Genomic DNA, 25,696 nt, shown 5'->3' with positions numbered 1-25,696 from the left:
GTAGTCTCCGGTTATGTTGGCTTGAATTTTCCGTTGAAATTATTTTGTAAGTGCACCCCGAGCGAATAAACCTCAAAAAGGTTTCGCCAATGCGGGAAAGAAAGCTCGATTTGAAATTTTGACAATTTTTTTCCAGTAAAGTCGTTAAAAATCTATCTTAATTTCACCGTTAAGGATTCTTTCCCAAAAAAAGGTTTTGATGTCATATATTACAAAAAACTGTCTCGAGCGATCTTTTCCAGCGGTGGAGCCCTCTTGAAAATTCTAAAATTTTTTTACTAAAACTTAACAAATTTTACGGTATATTTATCTTTTATCCTGCTTAACCGTATCAAAAATCCCGAAAAATTGTTTATCGTGAGAGTGGGCTACATGAAAATATTGTAGCTTAAGACTTTACTATAATTTTAATCGTCGTTAAAAAAAAATATCCGGTTTAAAAAATAAAAAAAACAGTAGTATTCTGAACCGCCTAAAATTCTTTTATTTATTACTTTCAAACTTAGAATATATTCTATCGTAAACCGGGCGTATAATATATTTATTATTCTATTTGTGTTGAAAGCGAACGAATCTTTTATAATAAACACAGTAACCGAAACAAAAAAATGTTATTTTCTTTTAGAAAATATTTTCACTTTTTTTTAAGTAATTTTGAGTAGCTGTGCAGCATTATTTTCCAAGACATAACAAAAATTCCTAATTAAATTTTAAAATGTAAATCACAGAAATTTGTTGACTATTTCCGTTATTATTAACGTAATATTCGTCGCTTTTAGACTTCTAATCGTAAAAGAAATAGAATCGATCGTTCTTGATCTTATTTTGAAATTCGCTAAATTATCTTTTGTATTATTACGGTTATTATTTATAATTATAAATGTTTTATATGAAACATCTTCTTCAAGTGCAATTTTAACACCTTCCAGGTTTCCTCGTACGGATGACGGTCTTAGCTGTTCTAAGTTGAATTACCTTTAAATTTTCGGCATCGTATAGCTTTTTCTGTAACAAAAATCAAAAATCGCTCGTCAATTTTTATTACAAGCGCACGGTGGATTTTACTAAAAGATATCTAGGATCAAAACGTACACAGAATATAATTACAGATACGGTAACGAACGGTTTACGATATTTCTGATCAACAATTTCGACATTTGACTCCATTCAAAAGTGATTTTATTTTACGGTTTACCTGCTCAGAATGTCGTTTAAAAACTTAAAGAAACTAGTTTCATTTTTTATTTCAAACGAGACTTCCTTCTCTCTTTAGTCGAATAAAAAAAAAAGTAAATACGATATGAAAATTTGAAACGACTTATTTTTTAAATATGGATCGGAGTGGTGGTCTTTTCACACTAACGATAAGGAAAGCCGAGCGATTAAGTTAGTACAATTGTAAAGTTATAAAATATGTTTATTTTTAGCGTACAAATCAAGTAATATGTTAAATGTAAAGGCGGCTTCATCGAAAAAACTATTTAAATTTAGTTTCCCGAAAGTGTCTTTCTATCGTATCGCAGCCAAGTTTTTCCTAAGATCCCGAATTCCGTTAACTGAAATACGATAACCGACCAGATAAGATTTTCTATCGATGAATTCAGAACGGGACGTTAACATTAATTCTGTGTTCTTAACCGACATCCTGACGACGGTTTAAGATACGGATTCCCTCTTCCTAATCGCTCCACGTTCGTTGGCACCGGCTTTTGTCCGACCGAGATTCTCTTCGTCTCTTTTTGTTCTTCAATTCAAGATGCGGAGACGTTCTGATGTTCGTCGAGGAGATGTCATTTCACCTTTCCGGTAATAGATTACCATATATATATGCATAAATATTCATAATTTTTGTCGATAACTCTAGTCACAGCTACTCATACGTAGAAATAATATATCGACACAAACACATATTTTAATCCGATCGAAATAAAAAGCTAAATTTAAATCGCGAGCAGAACCTTAATTTTATTAAATAATTGAATCGATTTAATTATATTATTAACTAGAATGTTATGTAACAAACAATTTTTTTTTTAATTATATTTTTGGTTTTACGATAAAATATTATAACACCATTTTATTCCGATGAACGGCATCATAAAATTCTATAAAACGTAGTTTTGATAGCATCATTAATTTGGACTATTTAAACAACAAATTCATTTCTGTTCGTATAAATATTCGGTCGATAAATTAAAATTTAGTTACAAAAATTTATCGAATTAAAATTTTTAAGGTTAGGTAAGTTAAAGAAAAATTTCTAAAAATGAATTTACATAATTATTTTTTCAGTACTTACGCTAAACAAAGAATCTCAATATAGATATACCGTACTTTTATTACTTTCCAATTTCAAGCCCGATTGTAATTTTAAATGTTGTCTGTAATGTACAGATCAATGTTGAGGAGGTCCCGGGTTTGAATTCCGGTCAGGTATGGCATTTTTCATACGCTACAAATTTCGGTCGGGGCTAAATGAGGATAGTAGTCGATGCCCGTAATCTAACAACAAAAAAAACCAAAGGTTAAACTATTTTGCACACACACACACACGCGCGCGCGCAGAGAGAGAGAGAGAGAGTGAGAGAGTGTGAGAGATACACATCATTAAATAGAAACATTAAATGAAGAAATAAGAAAATGTGTGGGAATATAATTTTTTACTTGTCAGCAAGACTTAATAATAAAAGCAAAACAAAACCGACATAAATCGATCTGTAATGTTTATAAATTACACGATATAAAAATTAATCCATACTAACCGTCTTCTTTTATTCCATAATAAATAATATTTTGACATTAGAGGCTCTCAAAGGTTTTCGAAGAGAAATTCTAAACAATTTACGGCCGTTATGTAAAAGGTTCTTATTTTGCTTATATAAAAAATAAACCCGTCATTCGCTTGTTTTTATTTTCAACCGACTTCTCACGTACGTTAAATATATCTATAAATCGGTTAAACGGAAGATGTAATCGCTCGTTCGTTTCGTTTTGCGTTTGTAACCGATTCCCTTATACATTATTTTTTAACCGAACCGTGTACGCTATTCTGCCGGGATACTGGCGATCGGAAATTTTTCGCGAATATTTGACGCGTTTCTCGAAAGGATCCAGAACGCACATAAGCTTCCCCTTTAACGAGCTTTTCCTCGATCGAATAGGCATTTTAGAAAAATCCGACTGCAAGTAACGAAACTATACGGCACAAAGCACGAACGGGCCTACAACTGACAATAATAGACGAGAGTAATCTAACGTGTCACCTACTAAACGGAGAATATTAGAGGAAAATCCTTCATTATATAAAAAAATATATATACACTCACTCACACACACACACACACACACACACACACGCACGCGCGCGCACACACACACACACACGCGCGCGCGCGCACACACACAAAAAAAAATATATATAAATAGAGTGAGAGAGAGAGAGAGAGAGAGAGAGAGTGAGAGAGCCTATGACAGTGGTTCCCAAAATTTTCCGAGCCGCGGCGTCCTTTATGAATTAAACGTTTTTCCACGGCGCTTAACCCTAAGTATGACTACTCGTATGTAAGAGAAAAATAAAAAAAACTCGTGTATCTTCATTATTTAATTTTTTGTTTTTTCATTAACAATTATAAATGTCTTCGTTCAATTAATTATGAAACTTTTAAAATATTTCGCGGCGTCGCTGTGAAGAGGCCGCGGCGCACAGTATGGGAATCATTGGCCTATGACGCTCCCGGTAACGAAAGGATTCCAACGTGGAGCCGTACATCTAAATCGGTTCGGCCGTTGAGCTGCAAAGATGGAACATACATACGCACAAACATACACCCTAGATACATTACATTATTTTTTGTGCAGTCGTGTAACAATCGAGAACGTGATAAAACTGAAATTTAAAAAGTATAGCGCGTATAATTACAGTTTGTTAAATATAAGAAAATCTTGATGCGTTTAGTTTTTGAAGGGGAAGGATAATACACCCAAAAGAAATGAGATCGGTATATTTCCAAGAATAATTTGCAATAATGTAGTTGAAGGAACGAAATCCACGAATTGTTTCCGGGATAGTAGACGTGTTACCAGAAAATGTACTTTCGCTAAACGTTATTGTAAAAGTATACAGAAGGTAAACGTTTACTTGGAAGACGAAAATTTACAAGTTTGTATTACAATACGGTGTAATATATAAGGTTTTCACTACTAGCGAAAAAACTAAAAGAAAATTAAAACCGCATCTACATCTTTTATATACAATTTTATTCAACATATTTATCTTTGACGCAGATAGCAAAAGAAACCTTGTGCGCTATCCGCGAGTTCATATTATTATAACAGGAAGATTAAAAAAGGAATTAATGAAAAATACAATAATTACCTAAATAAATATACATGATACGTAAAAATTTTAATTGAAAAATTAAGTAAAAAAAAAAATGCATAGCATCAGAATGTAAAATTATTTAAATCTACATTGAAATTGTATAAAACCAAAAATAAAACAAAACAAGATAACTATGATAACACAACAATAAATATTTAAAAGACAACGGAATACAATTATGAATTTATACTGCCTATGTGGATTTTTTAATGTTAAGTAGTATTAATTTATTTTGTCGTATGATATTCATTATAATATGTTAAATTTATTGTTATTAGTGCGGATTATTTTTCTCTTTCGATGTGGTAATTTAATATATATATTCAATTGTGCTTCACCCGTTCATCTATTTATTTTACTGGATTACTCTTTATTATTTGGACGTTAAAATGGTCGGGGCCTTCTTTAGAAAATATAATGGTGTAATACGAAAATTAATGTTTGCAAACTGTTGTTTGAAAAGAATGCGGTATAAGTATTTTTTCCTGCCGAACGAGTATTGTACGGTGTATTTTTAAAATTAAATTCATTTTTATATTTGTTTACGTGTAGTATTACTTTCTTGACATATATTTATTTCTCTCAAAGTAGGTACTTTAAATTCTTCTTGAAAATATGGTCGGTGCAGCCGGTAGACGGAATTACGTCATCGGGACTGTTTTGTAAACGTGTAGATTTGTTTACGTATAATTTAAATTCATATAGTCGCATAATAGCAAGAAATTCAATTATCAAGTTATTATTATCATCGTGAATATTCAAATTCGTATTAAAAATACGTAATCATCCGTCTTTATATTTTGTAAATAAGAATCTAAGCCGATCAGGGAAAAAATGTATGTTCTGGAAGGCGATCGATTAACGGGAATCGGTTTAAGGTTGTTCTTGTTATCGATTCTAAAATTAATATCAACTGAATTCGCACTTTGTGTAACTCTTTCATTATCTCGTGTTAATATTTTTTTATATAAATATAAAATAAAAAAATGTAATATAAATAAAATTTATAAAAATAAATTATAATATAATAATAAACATTCTTATCTACAAATATTATCACGGCACAGATGAAGTCCTACGCAAGTACTACGGCATGAAAATAAACAAAACAAAACGAAAGTAATGAAATGTAGTAGAAATAATGAAGATAGATCTCTGAATGTGAAAATACGAAGAGAAAATATTATCGAGGTAGAAGAATTTTGTTATTTGGGAAGTAGAATTACTAAAGATGGACGAAGCAGGAGCGATATAAAATGCCGAATAGCGCAGGCGAAACGAGCTTTCAGTCAGAAATATAATTTACTTACATCACAAAATTAATTTAAACGTCAGAAAAGATTTTTGAAAGTATACGGTTGGAGCGTAGCTTTCTATGGAAGTGAAACTTGAACGATCGGAGTACCTGAAAAGAAATGATTAGAAGCTTTTTCGAAATGCGATGCTACAGTAGAAAGTTAAAAATCAGACGGGTGGATAAAGCGATAAATGAAGAGGTGTTGCGGCAAATAGATGAAGAAAGAAACATTTGGAAAAATATAGTTAAAAGAAGAGACGGACTTCTAGGCCACATATTAAGGCATCCTGGAATAATCGCTTTAAATTTGGAGGGACAGGTAGAAGGAAAAAACTGTGCAGGCAGGCAACGTTTGGAATATATAAAACAAATTGTTAGGGATATAGGATGTAGAGGGTATACTGAAATGAAACGACTAGCACCAGATAGGGAATCTTGGAGAGCTGCATCAAACCAGTCAAACATACCGTCACTGTTGGTGAATTTATTATTCTGAATCAGTACGTTATAACCTAATCTGAAATTAAACTCGATGTCATCACCGATCCAAGTTCGGTCGATATAATAATTTGAAACTTAACGTTACTATTACTTAAGTAAAAAACAAATCCATCAAAAATTTTTCTTGTAATTTTTATGTTCATATGAATTACGTTTAGGGTTAAAATACAATCAAGGATTAAAATTTAAAAAATCATTTACTTCTACTGTATCGTAGCAGTCATTCGCTATCAAATCATCTAATTCATTATTTTAAGGCGTAATAGCATAAATAGTTAAGTTAACATCATTAACATGTCTCATGAGAAATGAAAAATAAACATAATAGCAATAATAACAACACAATTAAATAATAAATCTTAAATACCCGATTCCTGTCGGGCTAAAATTAATATCTGTTATCTGAACAATCAATTAAATACGTAAAATATTAAATTTTCTGTTACCCGTTAAAAAATTAACGCCTACACAATTATAGTGAAACATAATGAAAAAGAGTATATCAGAATCAACGTATTTTATTCATCGTTTTTTATTTCGGTTTTTTAATCCGTTTTACAGTCTTTATAGGGGATAATACTATTTCGCTATAAAAACATCTATATCTGTTTCTACATTTGGAAAAATATAGTTAAAAGAAGAGACGGACTTCTAGGCCACATATTAAGGCATCCTGGAATAATCGCTTTAAATTTGGAAGGACAGGTAGAAGGGGAAAATTGTGTAGGCAGGCCACGTTTGGAATATGTAAAACAAATTGTTAGGGATGTAGGATGTAGAGGGTATACTGAAATGAAACGACTAGCACTAGATAGGGAATCTTGGAGAGCTGCATCAAACCAGTCAAATGACTGAAGACAAAAAAAAAAAATAATTTACAACCGGTTGACTGAAAAATATATCATAATTAGTGTTTTAAGGTATGCTTGATTTATGAAAAAAAAAGTCGAAATCCATTCGTTTAACAATCAGTTTTAAGAATAAATTAAATACATACACATACACAGATGTGCGCGCGCACGCAAACTCACACAAAAATCAACTATAATTTGATTATTATAAAGGATTAGGACACACACACACACACACACACACACACACACACAAAACCCCAGGTTTGAAACAAGTTATTCAATACTATTTTTTATAACGTAATACATTATATTCTGTATTAACCATATCATTAAAAAGCGAAACATGTATGACTACTTAAAAATGAAATATATGCGTATTGAATTTTTTTAATTAATATCCTTATATGTAAAAAAAACATACCAAAATGTTAAAATAAAGACGATTCTTTTGTATAAATAAATAACACACATTAACGAAACGTATACGTACACCTTATTGCCCGTAACAGTAAGCGGACAGATGGTCGACCGAGTTAATTATACATGATCGTCAATCTCCGCGTACAATCTGAGATCTTCGGTGTATGATTACAGGACGCTAATTTATATAATATAGATTAACTTATAGTTAACGGTTTTGTTATCAAATACACACGTGCGCGCGCCCTCACAGATACACTCAATGTCTATTTAAAACTACTTGCTAATATAAAGCGTTAAACGTAATTTAAAATTAATTTTATATATAAATACTTTGATTTATTATAAAAAATTAAGTAGCTAAATAATGGTTTATTTAAAAAAGAAAATAGATTAATGGCTTTGTGGTAGCGTCTCGGCATTTCATCCGGAGGTCCCGGATTCGAATACCGGTCAGGTGTAACATTTTGCTTACGCTAAAAATTTCCACTTTCACATTCGTTCGTAATAACTTCTTTGTAAGCTTGTGTGGTAAATCGTTCATCGATTGTAGAAAAAAGAATCGATACGACTGGACAGAAAAACTCCATAGGAATTAAAACTACTCGAGAATAAAATCGGTTTAAGATCCTGTACTTCACCGCGTCAGGATACACGAATGTCAAACGTGTTTCTGCCACTGTCAAACCAAGCCGCTGCTTGGTTAAAAGTGTTGGAAAAATCCGCTTATATTTTCCTTTTCCTTTTTGTTCGATATAGTGTTGAGCTCGGGTGTGTAACTTTGACTGGGCTATTAGGATTGGAGTAGGGAAAATTAGTAATCTCAGTTAATTTAAAAAATTTTTAAATACGATTTTGAGTACTAAAAATTCAAAAAATAAACGATATATGGGATGTATCTTATTTAGAAAAAGAGAGTAGAATAATCGACTGTATGAATAATATGTAACTGATATTTTATGCGACTGGAATAGTATCAACAAAAATTAGAATTAGGAAAATCGAGTGTTTTTTGTCTTCCAGTCATTTGACTGGTTTGATGCAGCTCTCCAAGATTCCCTATATAGTGCTAACAAAAAGTAATGGAAATATTTATGCTCATTTGAAATAATATCGATCGAGAAATAAATTGTGAAGATTTTATTATTTAATCTAGCGATACACAAGTAAGAATAGTAAATATGTTTCTTTAGATGTTAATTAAAATTTAATTAAACGGATATAACAGAGATGCAGTATTTTTTGTCAAGTGTGCCGCAAAAGGAAAAAATAAAAATTATTAGATTTTGTGGTCAAGGACACACGTCGCCAGCAGTTTTGTCGATTTCGCAATACCGGCTAGAATTTGTCAACAAATGTGAACGTTGTAATAAACAACTTACCAACGAATTACACACGCAAGACTATTAATAATAATAATAATGGGTGGGGAGGACGATGTTACCAATCTATCGAGCATTTCTGTTCGTGAGGCGAGTACGTAAGCTTTTCGGTTGTGCAGAGTAAATCTTTTGTTATCGATAAATCATCGCGTTAAGCTCTTTACAAGATTTAAGTTATATAAATATTTTATTTAATTCTTACTTACGGTTCGCGGCTGTTTCTGGATTGCCGGAATATAATAAAAAAAAGGTAAAATTAGATTTTATTATTTTTGTATTTGCGAATGTAATATGTATTCGATGCAGAGTGTAATATTTTCTGTTTAGTCTTCTGTTCTTGTAGCGTAAATGTTATTTACCGTATTGTTTTCCTTTATTATAGTTGACGCGTAAACTCCTCTTGCGATCCTGGTATATAATTATAAATTTAACAAACTTTAAATAGCGTTTATGCGATTTATTATGTTTTTCTTTTATCTTTCGTAACCGCTACCCGATCAGACCATCAGATCCTCTCAGAACATTAGGAAACTATAACGAAAAGACTTTAAGGAATAGGAACGTATCTCATCGACCCCAATAATAGTAAAATTTTATATAGAAATAACCCACAACTTTACGCAAGAAAGAGTTGCAGGAATCCAGATTTTTAGACGTTAGCGAATTAAATTTTTATAAGGCTCGTATTTATGTATTGTATTGTAATCAGCAGCTCCCGGGTATTTTTGGGGGAAGGAGGAGTTAGTATTTAGCATATGCAAGCGTATTCCTGGAATAGTAGTAATTCTAACAGATATTACGTTAAAGTCTAGGTTTTTTATTTTTATATAATTCTTGCACTAACTACATAGCAATGACTGAGATGCGCAGAGCAGCATGGCGCATTACGTGTCCCATCTGCACCAATAGCAACAGAGTAGGGAAGCGCAGCTGGCCTGGCAGCACACACCCACTCTCAACGAGAAAGATAGCGTCATCATTCAAATGGCTATTAAAAATTAATATTAAAATTAAAAACCGTAAAATTCTACAATAAAGCACAGAATCGTCCTAAAATTGATCAAATCACTTGAAAATGTTCACAAAAATATACTCTATGTCCTAATAGGACATAGAGTATATTCTTTCATTAATTAAAATTTTATTGGGGGCTATAACTCTGGAACCGATGAAAACAAGTACCGCTTACGATATATCGTAGAAAACCTCTCGATCAGAGCTTATTACTTACTGCATTTAAGAAACAGTCCAAAATCCAATTTTTTTAAATATTGGCTTTTTTTGGACGCTTTTGGTTCATCCGATTCTAATCAAAAGGGGAGGTGCACAACTAGATCTGTTACAACAGTTTTAAATCCAAAATTCCAACATAATCGTTTTTGAGCTACGCGAGGTAATTACGTACGCAGCACATCCATATGTACAGACGTCACCAGAAACAAATCAAAATGGATATTTCCGTTGAAATCTGAATACCGAAATTATTCGCGATTACAATACTTCCTTTTACGTAAAAATAAAAGTTGTAAATTATAAGTAAAAAATAACTAAAACACTTTAAGGAATATATCTTATCCATCTTAATAACGGTAAAATTATATAAACAAATAACCCACAGTATGCGATGAAAGTCGCGGGCATCCAAAACGATAATGAACTAAGTTTTGATAAGACTCGACGCACAGAATTTTATATGAATTTAAAAACATTAGATTTAGATAAAATTAATTAGTCACCTGTTAGAAAGAAAAAAAAATTATTACTTGTGAAATATCTATTAGAATTTTGTTAACGCATTTAATTTTGGTAATCGTTAATTGTGTAATGTAACGTAGAATATTAAAATAAAGATCACTCGCTACCAGAAGGACGTTTATTATTATTTAAAAAAAATTATTTTTGAACGGAAAATATTAACATACTTAAAAAGCGCGTAACATTTTTTAAAATAAATAATAGAATCCGTATTTATAATTTTTCAGATTTTTCTTTCAGCAGTAAATCTATTTGATCTCTGATGTGTGTAATTTTCACGCGAATAAATAACAACCGACTTAGATTTTTCAAAAGGGGTGAAGAAAGGTAAAAAAAAAAAAATTGCACCTGCCTCCGGTTAATTTACTAAAAAAACATAAATAAAAATAATAAATTTAACGAGATACGATGTACTGCTACCTCCAAGATTTTTACTTAACTCAACAGTGTTTCCCATCCAGCGTTCTAAAAAAAAAAAAAACAAAAAAAAACAGAAGGTTAGTTTTAAAAATGACATTTCAACGGATATAAAATTTATTTTATTACGCAAAAATAAAAAAATAAATAACAAAAAAACTTAAAATATGAATCCGATTTACCTATCTTAAAATAATAATCGCAATCTTGACGGGTAATTTACAAATATCTAATTCTTCATCTAAACTATTACTTACAACCAGTTCGAACAATATTTATCGTTAAAATTTACGGCTTGTAAACATTACAATTGCTTTCTATTTTAACTTTAACTTCATTGTAATTACGGCAGCTATCATATTAATTTTGTTCGTAATTCTAACCTAATTTTATTTTCCGAATTTAGAAATAATTGCAAATAAAATTACAGTTTACTCGCAGACGTTAAGAAACCGATGAAAACGTTACTAATATAACACGATGGTGGATAAATTGAGAAAATGAAGACGGAAATGATTATAATTTTATAAGGAATACGTTACCGTTCGTAATTTCAAAGAAAAATCTGTTGTTTAATTGAAATCCATCCAATTCGTTTTCGGCAAACCGACCGGGTGTTGCGTGCTGAACGGATTTTGATGTCGGTTTTGCTTGCATTGTTTTATAAAGGTGTGATATTTGTTTGATACGTTTACGACCGTTGCCTATTAGTTTTACGTACCTGTAGTTTACAGAAATAAAAACTCCATTAACTCAAAGATGGACTACTTCTTTTAATTTACGGTTATTATCAAAACGATATCCACCTTTCCTTTTCCTGAATACGATGAGTTAATCGATCTACTGATGTATTATGGATTTATTCTACTGAATGTTTTTTAAATCCCGTTAAAAAACGTAATAAATCTTTTAAAATGTTTAAACTTTCTACATCCGTTTATTAAATATAACGGAATAATTAACGAAACGTTAATTGTGTTTAAAGCACGATCTGAAGCAGAGTTCCAAAAATTTTGAGAAACTACGTTAACCGAATAAATTATCGTAAAATACGGTAAAAAATAAGAAATTATTTATTACTCGTATCTTAAAAGTTATTAAGCGTATAATTTCTTAAAAATGTCGTATTGCCTTTCTAGTATTATTATGGGGATTAAAAATTCCACAGTAGAAATAAATGTACATTTTTAACGTGGATAACCTATATATATATATATATATGTCTGATACGTGATAGTAATAGCGTATATAAGTAATTTAAGTGTTTATTGTGGCGATTTTGAAACCGGGATGAAGTTGTACATATTCATTATGCAGCATTTGTATGCTTTTTATATTTAGAAAATGTAAAAAAAATATTTTGTTCTTGTGAAATAGTTTTCTCATTTTCGAGCTTTATTTATTAAATAGCTTGCTAATTTACGTAACTTATATTGAATTTTACTATAAGTTTCATTAATTTTTTATACTGTATTCACTTCTCTGTACAGCGTTTAAAAACAGCTGTCAAAAATGGGAAAATAGAATACGGGTAGAGTTGAAATTTAATAAAAATAAAATGTTGATAATAGTATTTTTAATAATATTCATTTTTTTCTCTTTCCGCAGGGGGAGGAAAAATCTCTGCCAGCCGCCGTCAGGCCAGCACTGACGGCAGTGCGGGGTTCTCCCCCGCTAAAAAAACCTGCCCCCCTATCCTGCAGGGCCCGGATCTAAGCCATATGATATGTACAGTCCCTGCATGATCACACAGGCACTCTACTATCCGAATCCGTATGACCGGAAGGCGTCCCCAGGGGGTGATCGAGGAGCGACGACTCCCGTAAACATCTATGTCCAGACAGGAGCCGGGTAAATTCGTAGCCTGTGTTCCCGTGCTTTCGCTCCACCCAGTTCCTGACGTCGCTTAATAATATTCTCAGTATGTACTGTTTTGATACGGCGTAAACAGTTTAACAAATATGTAACGTTAGAATTATAAGTAAATATGAAAAATTAAGTAATTTCAGCGATTAACATTTCTAGACCGATAACGGAAAAGTCTATTTCGTCGAAATATAGTTCAAATATAATTTAGGCAGACCAACAGGTCCTTTCGCCAACCGCGCGAGAAACCGAAAAAAGGATATTTTTATTCCTTTATAGGGGATTGAATAATACCGGAAAATATGTTCGCTGGGAAACATTTCTGCCCTTTGAATAAAATTTTGAGATACAGGACCCTTAAGGTCCATATCTCCTTGCCTACTACACCTATCGTGACAAATTAATCGCCGTCACGTACAAAAAATCTTCGTGCCGATTTCATCCAAATCGGTCCATCCGATTGAGAGATACCCGGTTTCTGGAATTCTTCATCGCTGAAATCATGTCGTCTGGTTAGAAACAGACACGAACAGTAGCGGTTCGTAGCTAAAATTAACTAGGTTGATTTTCTTAGCCTTTTCAAGGCCGCGGTTTTCTGTAAAATAAAAGAACCGAAAACAAGAATGAATCGATAGCAGAAAGCAGGATAATAATCTAATTCTACACTTTATTACATTCAAGAATACGGCACACCGTTTCTAAGCACATTACGCTTAAAAGGCCTATTCGGTTTAATCGAATAAATAATAAAATGTCAACAGATAATATTTTTTAGTAATATTAGGCGATAAAATGTCCGCTTAAAAACACTAAACTCCAACGGCGGTTAATTTCAATTTCTATGTACGCAGAAACAAATACGTTATTAGTTTTTACTAATTACCTTCTCTTTAGCCCTTCTGATTTGGCGATCAAAGAGTCCTTGCTTTCAGCAGTCTTCTGATCGCTACTGAAAAGACAAATAAACACTTTCGTATTCCTTCCGCAGATGATCGAATTAGAGAAGCGAACGAAAAAGGAAGTTTCCGTAAACACGTGGCGTAAAAAAAACTATCTTCCGCCGGCACGCCAGGGTAGGCTCTGCGGGAGCGACAGTGCTTTCTCTTCCTGGCAGTTTCCTATGTGCGCATCCGCACAACAGCTAAACACAACGCCGCTGGAACTGTGAAGCGCACAATTCCGTACAAAGATTTTCGTATCTTTTTCATAAACTGGGGGATGGCTACTGACATTAAGCTTAAGGATTAATAAAAATAACCGATTATTGGGGATTTTTCTTAAGCCAGAAATGCAACACTTGCTTATCGCATTCCAATCACACGGGTAGGCAGCTAGACGGCGTTCCAAGAATCTTCAAAAGGTTTTCAAGCTCTTTTGCCAGGGTAGTTCTAGAAAAGCGGATGAACTAAAAAGAAAAGCGCTACGTCGTTTTTAGTAATAAAAAATTACGCGTATAGAATTTTATTTCGAAAATACAAGTACATCGTTAAATTGTTAATTACATTTTTTTTTTTTAATTTCAGTGCCCCTTTGATCAGCCAAAGAAACATAGTTTTTTGTAATTTTTTTATTTCGCGTCGTTTATTATTGTATGTAATGAATGAAATGAAATGGTAATCGCATAAAAATACCGAACCCAAGTTCAGAATCGAACACAGGAACATCAGACGATTGTTATAGAACCCGACTACTAATGTGATTTTTTTTTCTCTTAGATTCATTTAAAAAATCGTAACGAAAAATTTCAGTCTACATATTAATTGTTGGATTTACATTTAATTTACACCATTATGTAAGTTATTTGAAGACACAATTAGTTTATCCTGGATAATCTCAAGATTTTTTTTTAACCTCAGATTTTTATTCCTTCTTAAACACATAATTAACTAGATGAATCACGGCTGATAAGAATCGCTAAATTCGTGCCTGGAATCAAACCAGAACCTTCGACATGTTAGCAGGTTGTTTGATCCAGTCGACCTACTAAACCGATTTTTTTTATGCCTTATAATACACTTTAAAAGGAAAATTCAATTAAAAGATTATCGGTAAATATTTTTTAAATGTTACGAATAGAATTTAAAATATTTTAACGCTCGTTCCGAATATTTTCAAGTAAAAATTAATCTTCGTGTAATAAACGGTAAGCTATTTGGGAGTCGATAATTTATTTTGTAAAAATAAACGAGTGTAAACTGATTTCTAACATTTTTAATCTAATAAAAATTTAAAAAATGGAATATTTGAGTAGACACTAATTTAGTAATTACAATGACATGTAGTTTTTTTATCGTGTCTTCAATAATTCTAACCTTTTTACGAAAGAATTTCTGTTAAAAAGATTGTTTAATTTAGTCATATTTTATTTGAATAATACAAACAAAGGATACAAATTATCGTTTCAAAAATTGTTATTATATTAAAAATATAAATAAACTCACCTTAATCAGTTATAATAAATATCTCGATAAAAATATGTAAATTGGATGGTTACGAATGGATTAGGTTTAGGAACACTTCCCTGGAAGCATTGCGTAATATACCATGACTTCCCGACAACAGTGTTGTCGGATTTCATCAATTTTTTCTCTATATTCACTTTTCTCTGCTTCATCTCAGTACGGCAACGATCTTCACCGATAACATCTTCCAACTACCCTACTTTTAAACAAAAAAAAAATATAATGAAAAATTATTCCATCTAAAATTTAGTTTACAGACTGTTTCATTCACAATCAATTTTTTTTTTTACATTATACGTTGTCTAATATTAAATTATTTTTACTTATTTTAATTGTGATTGCGATACGTTTCGGTTTCCAGATTTAGATAGAAATATACATTTTGACCATCCCTGAATCCATTTTGACTAGTTTCGGCGTGATGTAAAAATATAAAATATTTTGATCTTTAAAGGGAAGACTCATCGGTTTGAATCAGACTTCATCTCCTTTTATTATTTTTTTTCAACTATTTATTTTAATTTAAATATACTGATTTAATAATTATTAACCCGTGATACTAAAAAAAAATTACGATACATAATAATTCAATGATAATAAAAAAAAAAATGAAAAAATAATTAGCGAAATAAAATTTTACATACTTTTAAAAATGTGTAAATTTAATTTAATAGGTATTACATACGTGTGTATATGTAATTGATGTTCGTGAAACATCTGATTATTTAATATTAATTGAAAATTATAATTTAAAATCGTATTATGTTTCTAGTTTACTTACGTAAGAAACATCTGTAAAGAAGTTCATAATAGAAATTTTGAAAAATAACCAATTGAATACGCTGGAAGGTTCGTTTCTCAGTTTAGAGGTAATTTTACAAATCTACATGTTAACCAGCCACATATCATTGCCGGCCTCCGTGGCCACGGAGGCCGTATTTACGTATCAGACATCGTATTTAATCGCTTTAGATGGTTCGTTTCATAAAACGTATTAATATTAAAAAAGTAAATAAAACTTATTATTTTTTATAAACATTACCCCAGACACTCAGATGAAATTACACAATTAATGGGGTTCTATGTTACCTAATAGTAACCCTAAAAAGTAAATAAAATTTACGCGTCATAATGTTTCAAACAAATACATAAAATTAAACGAAGTAATAATAATACTTATAATAATAATATTTTAATTATTTATATAATTTAAAAATATATATATTTACCCGTCGATTTCCGTGGTGGAGTGGTAGCGTCTCGGTTTTTTATCCGGAGGTCCCGAGTTCGAAATCCCGTCAGGCATGGCATTTTTTATACGCTACTAAATTCCATTTCCATATTCCCATACATAAGCTTCTCTATAAAACGTCGTAGTAAATTAATTCATGAAATAAAAAAATAAGTAATTAAAAAAAATAAAGATAAATTTAACTTAATAGTAATGCATAAATTAAAAAAAAATCTGTTTTATAATATGTTACTTTATAAAAAGGTAGTCTGTAAAAATATCTCTCCGACGCAGTTTATGAATCCTGATGTAACAACAGATGTCGTATGTAGCCAGCTTCGGGCTTGAACGAATGTACGCGGAAATTAACGAACTTCAGATGTAAGAACAACCTTTCTAGACGCTTGTTGGTGCGTTAAAACTTGTACATTTTTATTAAATCTTGCGTTGGTTTGAAACATCATAAATTGGTTTTATTATATTTATTATAATGTGAAATATTATTCAGGAATATGTTTAACAGTGGTATTACTATTAATTTGTAATTAAAACTAAACTTGTATGTAAGGTAAGTACAAAATTAATCGGGTTTTGATAAAAGTTCAATGCAGCAAATTACCTAGTTTATATATTTGTGTGTCTGTCTCTGTGTGTGTGTGTTTTATATATAAATAACCTTTATTTATCCACATGTTGATTACAATTAGTAATACTAGATGAAATGTTTCATACAACTAAATATTGGTACATAAAATAACTTTTTCTATACTATCATCCACATTTTATCTTAGTTATATTTGTAATATTTGTAAAATATTTTAGTGTAACTGCTCATTTTAAAAAAATCTTCTACTAAGCTTTTAATATTTTCTTAACTTACACCTTAAGTATAAATATAGTCTATGTAACGTACATTTCCTATTATAATGTAATTCTTAAATATATTCTAATGTATAATTTGCTCTTTTCTCCTAAAGTGTACATTACAATATGTTCAACGAGTAAATAATAAGCAACCCTCCATGACCCAATGATATGAATGACATGTAAATGAGGTGACTTAGGCTGACAATTCCCGAGACCTGTGGTTAATTGAATTTCAACCGTCAAGTATTCTGGCATTTACTGTCTAGTACTCAATTTCATATAAAAGTAGCTAACTTTTACTAGGCTTTGAATCTCATAACCTTTGACTTTGAGAATCAGCTAGTAAACAACTGATTTGTGGTGAGTTAATCAGCTCTGTGGGCTATCCAATATGAGTTTTTATACAGTAATTTAAAAAAGAAGTTTACACAAATTATATACTTGTAAGTACACAGTATTCAAAATAATTTGTTTACAAATTCTCTTAACAGATTTTTAATCACGTGTAAAATATTCCAATGTGCATATACTTTGGATCTAACTTTCTTTCATTCTACCAAATTGTTTAAATGGAGAAAATTATCATATTTTTTTGGAAACTCTCCAATTAAGAGGAAATATGTGGTTTCACCACGATGGACCTCCAGCACATTTCAGTCAGTCGGTATCAGATTTCAATAATACTTGTTATATATATATATATATACACATATATAAAAACATGACGTAAGTCATTCATAATGAACGCCCATTAAAAACTACTGGAAGATCGTGACGGGAAACACAAGTAAACCAAACAACGCGAACGAAGATGCGATTGGAATGTTTTTTATATATATATATATGTTTGTGTGTGTGTTATGTTACCATTTGTTCCTGATGCGTTGATACTGTTATGTTTTATAAGTCCGATTCTTTGAGAGAATAAACACGTATAAAATTCACTGGAGCGAATATTTGTCAGATAAATGTATTTCTCTTATTTCATATATATATATATTACATACACACAAACACACACTCATACTCACAGTGCAAATAAATAATCCTTGTTCCATGAAATTAAAAGGAAATTTTAAACAATAATGCTCTTTAAACATTAAATAACCAATTTTTTTATTTGGGCTGAACATAACCACAAGATAAAATTAATCTTGTTTTAATGAATGAGTATAAAAATTGTAATAAATTTACAAATTAATACCATTAAATGATTAAAAAAAAAAAATTAATTTATGATTAATGTAAAAATATTACTAATTTTTAACTACATAGAATCTGATGTTGACAACACATGATTTTTTGTACGTCTATTAAATTACACTCACTTTTTTTTAAAAATGTAAATACGTAAAATTTTATCTCATTAATAATTGTAGATATTTTTTCTTTTTTTTTGTTTGTTATTGAATTATTATTCATCGTATTTTTTTTTTATAATGAAAGGTTAATAATTATTAATAAATCAATATATTTAAATAAAAAAAAAGTTAAAAAAATGTAGATGAAAAAGGGGATTTGAACCGATGTGCTTTCCCCTTTCAAATATTTCATTAATTAAAATTTTATTTGGCTATAACTGGAACAAATGAAAATAAATACCATTTACGATATATCGTTGAAATCCTTTCAATGTGGGCTTATTACTGTAGTTAGAAACAAGATTTTGGTCTTTTTTGGACACTTTTGGTTCAGTGGATTGCAATCAAAAGGGGAGGTGCACAACGAGATGTTATAACAGTCCTAAACACAAAATTTTAACGTCCTACGGCTAATCTTTTTTGACTTATGCCAAATACTTAAGTACATACGTACGTACAGACGTCACGCCCAAAGTAGTCAAATTGGATTCAGGGATGGTCAAAATGGATATTTCAGTTGAAATCTGAATATCGAAATTTTTCGCGATCACAATACTTTCTTACTTCGTACAAGGAAGTAAAAATTAACTAAAATTAAAACGTGTATTAAGAAACTATTTTTTTATGCATTTTGAATTATTTATTTATTAATAAAATGGATCACTTTTTACGATTTTTTTGATTTTTTAAGATAATTTCTCTCTAATGATCATCTTATAAGTTTTTTTGGAAATTTGTATTAAATGACTTTTTATTATAATTTTTTTAATGTAAAAATACACAGAATATACATATAAACCGATCAAAAATATTTTTCATTCTATTTTCCTGGCATAAATCTAAAGGTTTTTCCTGGCAAGAAGGAAAAGTATGGTAATCAGTCAAAAATGGGGTATTGTTTTTTTTTAATTTCTCGAAGTTTTATGTCTGAGGAATCGCAAAAAAGAAAAGATAAAGTGTTTTGAGGGGGGGGGAAGTAAATTTCGTACTTATGAACGTGTGAAAAAAATCATATTATTCCATTGTTAGTTCCTTTTCAAACAAAAAGAAAAAGAAAAACGTTTTGAATCAGCATGCCGGTTCAAAATTTGGATGATTTGTTTGCGCTTTAATATGAGGTACGTAGTAGCAGATCGTTTGGTTTCGCTATTACAAAGAGACGGTTCACTATTGTTTACTAAAAGACTTACTGAATTTGAACCGCAGTTCAGCTATGTCAAACATTAGACTATGCCAAACAATTTCCTGATAGCCGTGCGTGATGACTCAATCCGCCACTGTTACCATCTATCTATACAATGTTTATAGTTCATTTATTTATTTATTTTTTTCGATCGATGAAATAATTCACCGCATAATCTTACAAAGAAACCTCTATTGCGGGAACGTGAAAATGGAAATTTGTAGCGTATGAAAAATACCGTATCTGGCCGGGATTAGAACCCGGTACTCTGAATGAAAGGCCGAGACGGTACCGCTCAGCTACGGAAATCGAGTCATTAATTTTATTTTTCACTTTTAAGTCGGTTCAGCTATTAATTACGTTTTGATTGTTTTGTTATAAGTTTACCATAACTAGGCGGGAATTCAACCCACGACTTTCAGAGTAACAGAGGAGCAGTTCTTTTCCCGTTGTTGCAATTTTCATTCGTTTTACTTATTTAATTTTAAATATTTAGTGATATGCGATATCAAATTTCTATGCGCGCGCGTGCGATTCTTTTAATGTGCACTTTTGTATTAATAAAAAGTCACCTGATTTGAGGTTTGTCCGAAATGGAACATTAAATAAACGGTAACTATCAGTTCTATTTTATTTATCGTAAATACAGGGTGATTTTGGGGGAAAGGGAAATAATTTGGGAACCGATTCTAGATCTTGAAATAAAGGAAAAAGTTCACATACAAACATATGTCCGAAAACGCTTCTTTGTAAAGTTACGGCTAGCGTAGATTTCGCTCGGATTTCAGTTCCCCTGTGAAATAAGTCATACTGAAATTTTTAAGGCGTTATATAAGGGGTAAAATTGATCGTTTCTTATGTTTTTTGACCTGAAAAATAGAATAAAAGAAAAACAGTACTATCATCCCTTATTTTCACGATATCCAGAGTAGAACAGAAAAGTTCAGTGACGAAAAACACGTTTTTTTAGGTTTGATGTAGAATAACTCTGTTAAACAAACTTGTAGTGTTTAATTCTGAGAAAATCATTGTAATATACTTTATGGAAAACAACTTTAAGGATTAGTAAAAATAAAAACAACCGTTTTCTTTTTTTTTAGTAAAATACGTTTAACCTTTGAAAAATTAAAATAATAATTTTAATTTACTTTTTAAAAAAAATACTCGCTGTGGTTTATATTTTTTAAATTTAAAATAAATGTTGGAAAATTCCACCGTTGACATCGATGCACTTTTCAACTCGTTTCCTTGACGTTCCTTGATGAGGGCAGCAGCACTGAGAATGCAAGCGATCAGTTCATCACGTTCGTCTACGTTTTTCTCGTACACCGCTCATTTCATCCGTTCCCGTAAACAATAATCTAAGGGGTTTAAGGTTCACCGATCTAGTCGGACAATTTACCAACCCTCTACGTCCAGTCCATTTACCGGTAAATTTTTCATCTAAAAACCGTCTTACTTTATTCGAGAAACGGGTTGGTTGGTACTCCATCAAGTCGATAGTACATTTAGATTTGTTTCGCCGATGACAAATTTTTAAGCAAAAAAATACATCGTTTAACAATTTCAGATAATCTCTTCCCGTGACACGTTCTAGTAAGAAAGGGCCTAATTATTTTTGGTCGATCGTGCCGCATCAAACGATCACCGAAAATTAGATCTGACTACAGCATGTGGGTTTCTTCACACCACCGACGTGAATTTCACGTGTTGTTTACGCCGTTACGGATACACGTATCTTCGTCCGAAAATAGTACAAACGAGATTTAAACGTAATTATGTTAACCCGCTGAAAAGACTCGTCCGGCACGGTCACCCAAGCTGGAGGTGTTGTATTTTCTGGACGCGACAAGGATTCAGTCTTGAGCGTGTAATGTCCTCCGTACTGTACTTTGTAGAATGTCGTGTGGCGTAAAAATTATTCGCGTGCTCGTTTTAGAACTAAACCGTACTACTTGAAGAATTTTTTTTTTCATCAACTTGTAACGGTCCGTCAGATGAAACATGAGTGCTGCGAAGTGTACTACTCTCACGAAGATTATTAAATTCTACAAATCAATTTGATGTTTGCGGTCTAAATTTATTACACTAAAAAGTTGTTTTTAATTTTCATAAATTCATTCACTTTGTTCTGTTTTGTTTTTAATAATAAAAGTTGATATTTTTGTTTTTTGTTTTTCATAGACTTCGTTTCATCAATTTTCTCAAAATTAAGTTCTCTACACGGTACATCAATAAAATTTACGCATTTATCAGTCATTTAACTAAGTTATTGTACTTCAAACCTAAAAAAACGAGTTTTTTTGTCACGAAATTTTTCCGTTTTACTGTGGTTTTCATAAAACCTATGGAAGATACAAATTTGAGACCTATTTATTAGATTTTTCAGGTCAAAATCATAAGAACCCATAAAGTTTACTCCTCCTATGACCCCCTAAAAATTTCAACATGACCTCATCTCACCGGGGAACTGAAATCCGAACGAAACCCACGCTAACCGTAACTCGACAAACAAGCGTTTTCGGACATATGTTGGTATATGAAGTACTTTCTTTATTTCAAGATCTAGAATCGGTTCCCAACCCGTCTTCCACCCCCACCCCCCTTATTGAATCGCTCTCTTTGTAAATTAATGCAGTTCTAAAAAGTTTAAAAATTTAAAAAAGTGTAAAGTGATCGTTCTAAAAGAACAAAACAAAGTTAACTTAAAATCTATTATACCGTATATAAAAATGTAGTAGTTTCTGAGAATCTGTTTTTCACGCAAAAAACTTCTGAACCGACTTTTCTGAAATGTTACGTAACCTGGAAGGACCATATGATTAATGCCATCACGAATTGTTTCACCGTTTCAAAATTGTGGCGGATTAACTAACTTACGGTAACAACCGGATTAGGTCCTTTTCGTTTCTTGCCCTTCCGTCCATAAGTTTGCAAGTTTCTCGCATGGAAATATCTCAAATATTAGGAAATATTTTTTTACCCGTACGGAGGACAGGTAACCGACTATAACTACTATTTTTAAGACGGAAACCGACTTTTTTGAAACCCCTATACTTCAAATTATTAAAAGTTTCGAATCCTGTACTGACCAAACTGTTGCTCTGCAGAGACAATACAGTGACGTTTTTAAAAATTGAAGATACTTTGATTGTTATTTGTCACAAGAAGGATAATGAACGCAGTAGGGCTAGACGGGAAGTATTCGGTGTAGTGACCGGTTAGTATTATAGATGAAAAAGGCCAGTAGCGTAATATTCGTTGAAATAATTACATAATGATTAAAATCTATCATATAAAAAGAAAATAGAGAAAAAAAAATTAGAGGTAATTATTATTTATTAAAATTTTTAGTGGTAGCGTTGAGATGAATCGCTGGAAAACATTTGTTGTTGGGGATATATACTATATTTTTGTAATATATGTTTTATATTTGTAAATCTCTCTCTCTCTCTCTCTCTCTCTCTCTCTCTCTCTATATATATATATATATATATATATATATATATATATATATATATACACGGTGACAGAGGACTTTAGCTAAGAGGAATTTTAGAGGTAAATCTTTTTTTATTTAATTTTTTTGGCATGAGGCATAAGTAAAAACTTCTGTCAGTCTAACTAATACGACGACGGTGGGTGGGAGGGACGGGGGTTTAACAAACGCAGGTGGCTTTCTTCGCTCTGATTGGCTACCGTCAGACAGTACTGAACAGGCGTTGTACAATTCAAATACAACCGTAAACATGTGTACATGTGTGTGTGCGTACGTATGAGTATTGCTGTGCGAGTAACACGTTAATATAGACGTTTTCTTATAAAGACATTTCTTATATAGACGTTCGATATAATTAAATTAAATCAAGATTTGTCGATTATTTTATATTTATTACATTTTATTTAAAATAATAATTAATCTCCCTTAATATTTATAATTTTTTTTTTTTAAATATTACGATAAAGTTTATCTGTTTTGTAAAGTAATTTAAAAAAAAAAAAAAAGATTCTAATATTACATAACAGATAAAATTTGTCCAGATTTATTTACAATTTGACCTCGTAATACCCTACACGTGTATTTTAACGAACGAAGAATATGGTCGATAAAATTAATGAGTTATTAAAAAAAAGTGAAATTTTTGCCAGGAATCAAACACGAGACCGGTAGATTTAGCAGCTAACATGCTAACAACTATATCGACTGATCGATCAATTTTTAATATGATAAAACGTTATAAACTTATTTATAAAATGAAATACAGCATTAAAGGGTAAAAAAATGAATATGTAAAACTTGTAATTAACTCGATTATATTTAAGGTTCTAATAATAAAAGTAAGAGACGTCCACATAAATACAATGTTGCGTTAGACGCTATAAGCGACCTACTTTATGTAATCCTTTTATGTTTATAAGAACAGAAAATATAATGTTATTTAATTCTTCAACAAACATCAACTAAACCGTTTGCCGACTGATTTCCTAAATGGAATCTTCCGGAAGGTCCCGGGTTCGAACTCAGTCGCCGTTGTAATTTTTAACTTAATTTAATATAATGTATGTTATAGATTTAATTATTTATCAAAATATGAGTTATGTTGCAGCATGTATTTAGTGAAGCGTTTAACGTTTAGCGTTTAGTTTGTCGGAGAGGAAGGGCGGTGTTACCTCGACAGCATCACGACTACCAACGGTTGATAAGTCGCTCCACATTATCTTTATTAATGCTATTCCTTACACATATTAGTACCTAATACATTTTTATATTTATTTATTTGTATCGGCAATAGACCGACATCCGGTTCGTCACTTACGTTTATTTTTAATTTTAATAAAGCGTATATAAAAGCCAATTCTGACCGGAATTCGAACCCAGAACTTTCTGTCTACCAGTACTACCTACAATTCTGGTAATAATAACTAATAGACTTACTTACAGGGCTTTAATGAAACGCTCCTGTAACCAGACGGATAAATGAATGATGCGACTGTATCGAGCGGTGACCCGTACGGGCTAATAAGCTACGCATCTGTTGTCTACGCTGTAATATAAAAAAATCTATAAAATGTAATATAAATGTAATGTAAAAAAAATAAATAATTCATTTTATTTTGTTTGAACAAAATTTTATTGCAATAATACTAGTATAAAGGATCCTTTAATTAAAATAACTAACAAAAGTAAATTTATTTGAAAATATTCAGCGATTTACAAAGTAAATGTCCATGAACTGGTAAAATGATTGTTTTCTATTTTGTATGAACCGTTTAAAACGGTTTACTTTAGAGAAATATAAATGTTTAAATTTTTATTACCGATTTATTTAAAACTTTTCTCGACCTCTGTAAATATTAATTTTATAATATCGTCGTAGGTGGTTATAAAGTAAAAGTTGGAAACTGCAAATCGAAAAGCATTTAGATTTTAAAAGGGTAATTTATGATTTATTTAATTTACGAGAAAAATTATATCGATATATTTATAGTTTGTATGCAATAAAAATATAAATTTATGTATTTAGTTTGTTCTTTAGAAAAATTATTTAAATTAATATAAAATTCAATAGAAGTAGTAGTAGAACTTTTTTTTTTGAAAACTTAATATAATTTTAGAATGTCTGCATTCATTTCTGCTAAATGATATTAAATTTTATTTATATACTAGCAGACCCGGAAAAGCTTCGCTATGTTAGATTTGAGTATATATATATATATA

General features: G+C 31.0%; 1 protein-coding gene across 2 annotated transcripts in view; it reads left to right on the top strand.

Moving 5' to 3' along the window:
- The window catches only part of LOC142328439 (charged multivesicular body protein 3-like), a 102,881-nt gene that overhangs the window by 13,002 nt on the left and 64,183 nt on the right, over nucleotides 1-25,696 (top strand). The window contains exon 1 of one of the 2 annotated variants that reach the window (XM_075372200.1): nucleotides 8,899-9,085. The exons of the other annotated variant lie outside the window; for it this stretch is intronic. The gene's annotated coding sequence lies outside the window, so the exon portion shown is untranslated. Of the gene's footprint in view, nucleotides 1-8,898; nucleotides 9,086-25,696 lie in introns of those variants that run through there. 2 annotated transcript variants of the gene reach the window in all.

Source organism: Lycorma delicatula, chromosome 7 (genome assembly GCF_047948215.1).
Source record: "Lycorma delicatula isolate Av1 chromosome 7, ASM4794821v1, whole genome shotgun sequence".
NCBI lineage: Eukaryota > Metazoa > Arthropoda > Insecta > Hemiptera > Fulgoridae > Lycorma > Lycorma delicatula.
This window is presented reverse-complemented; position numbering and strand designations above follow the sequence as displayed.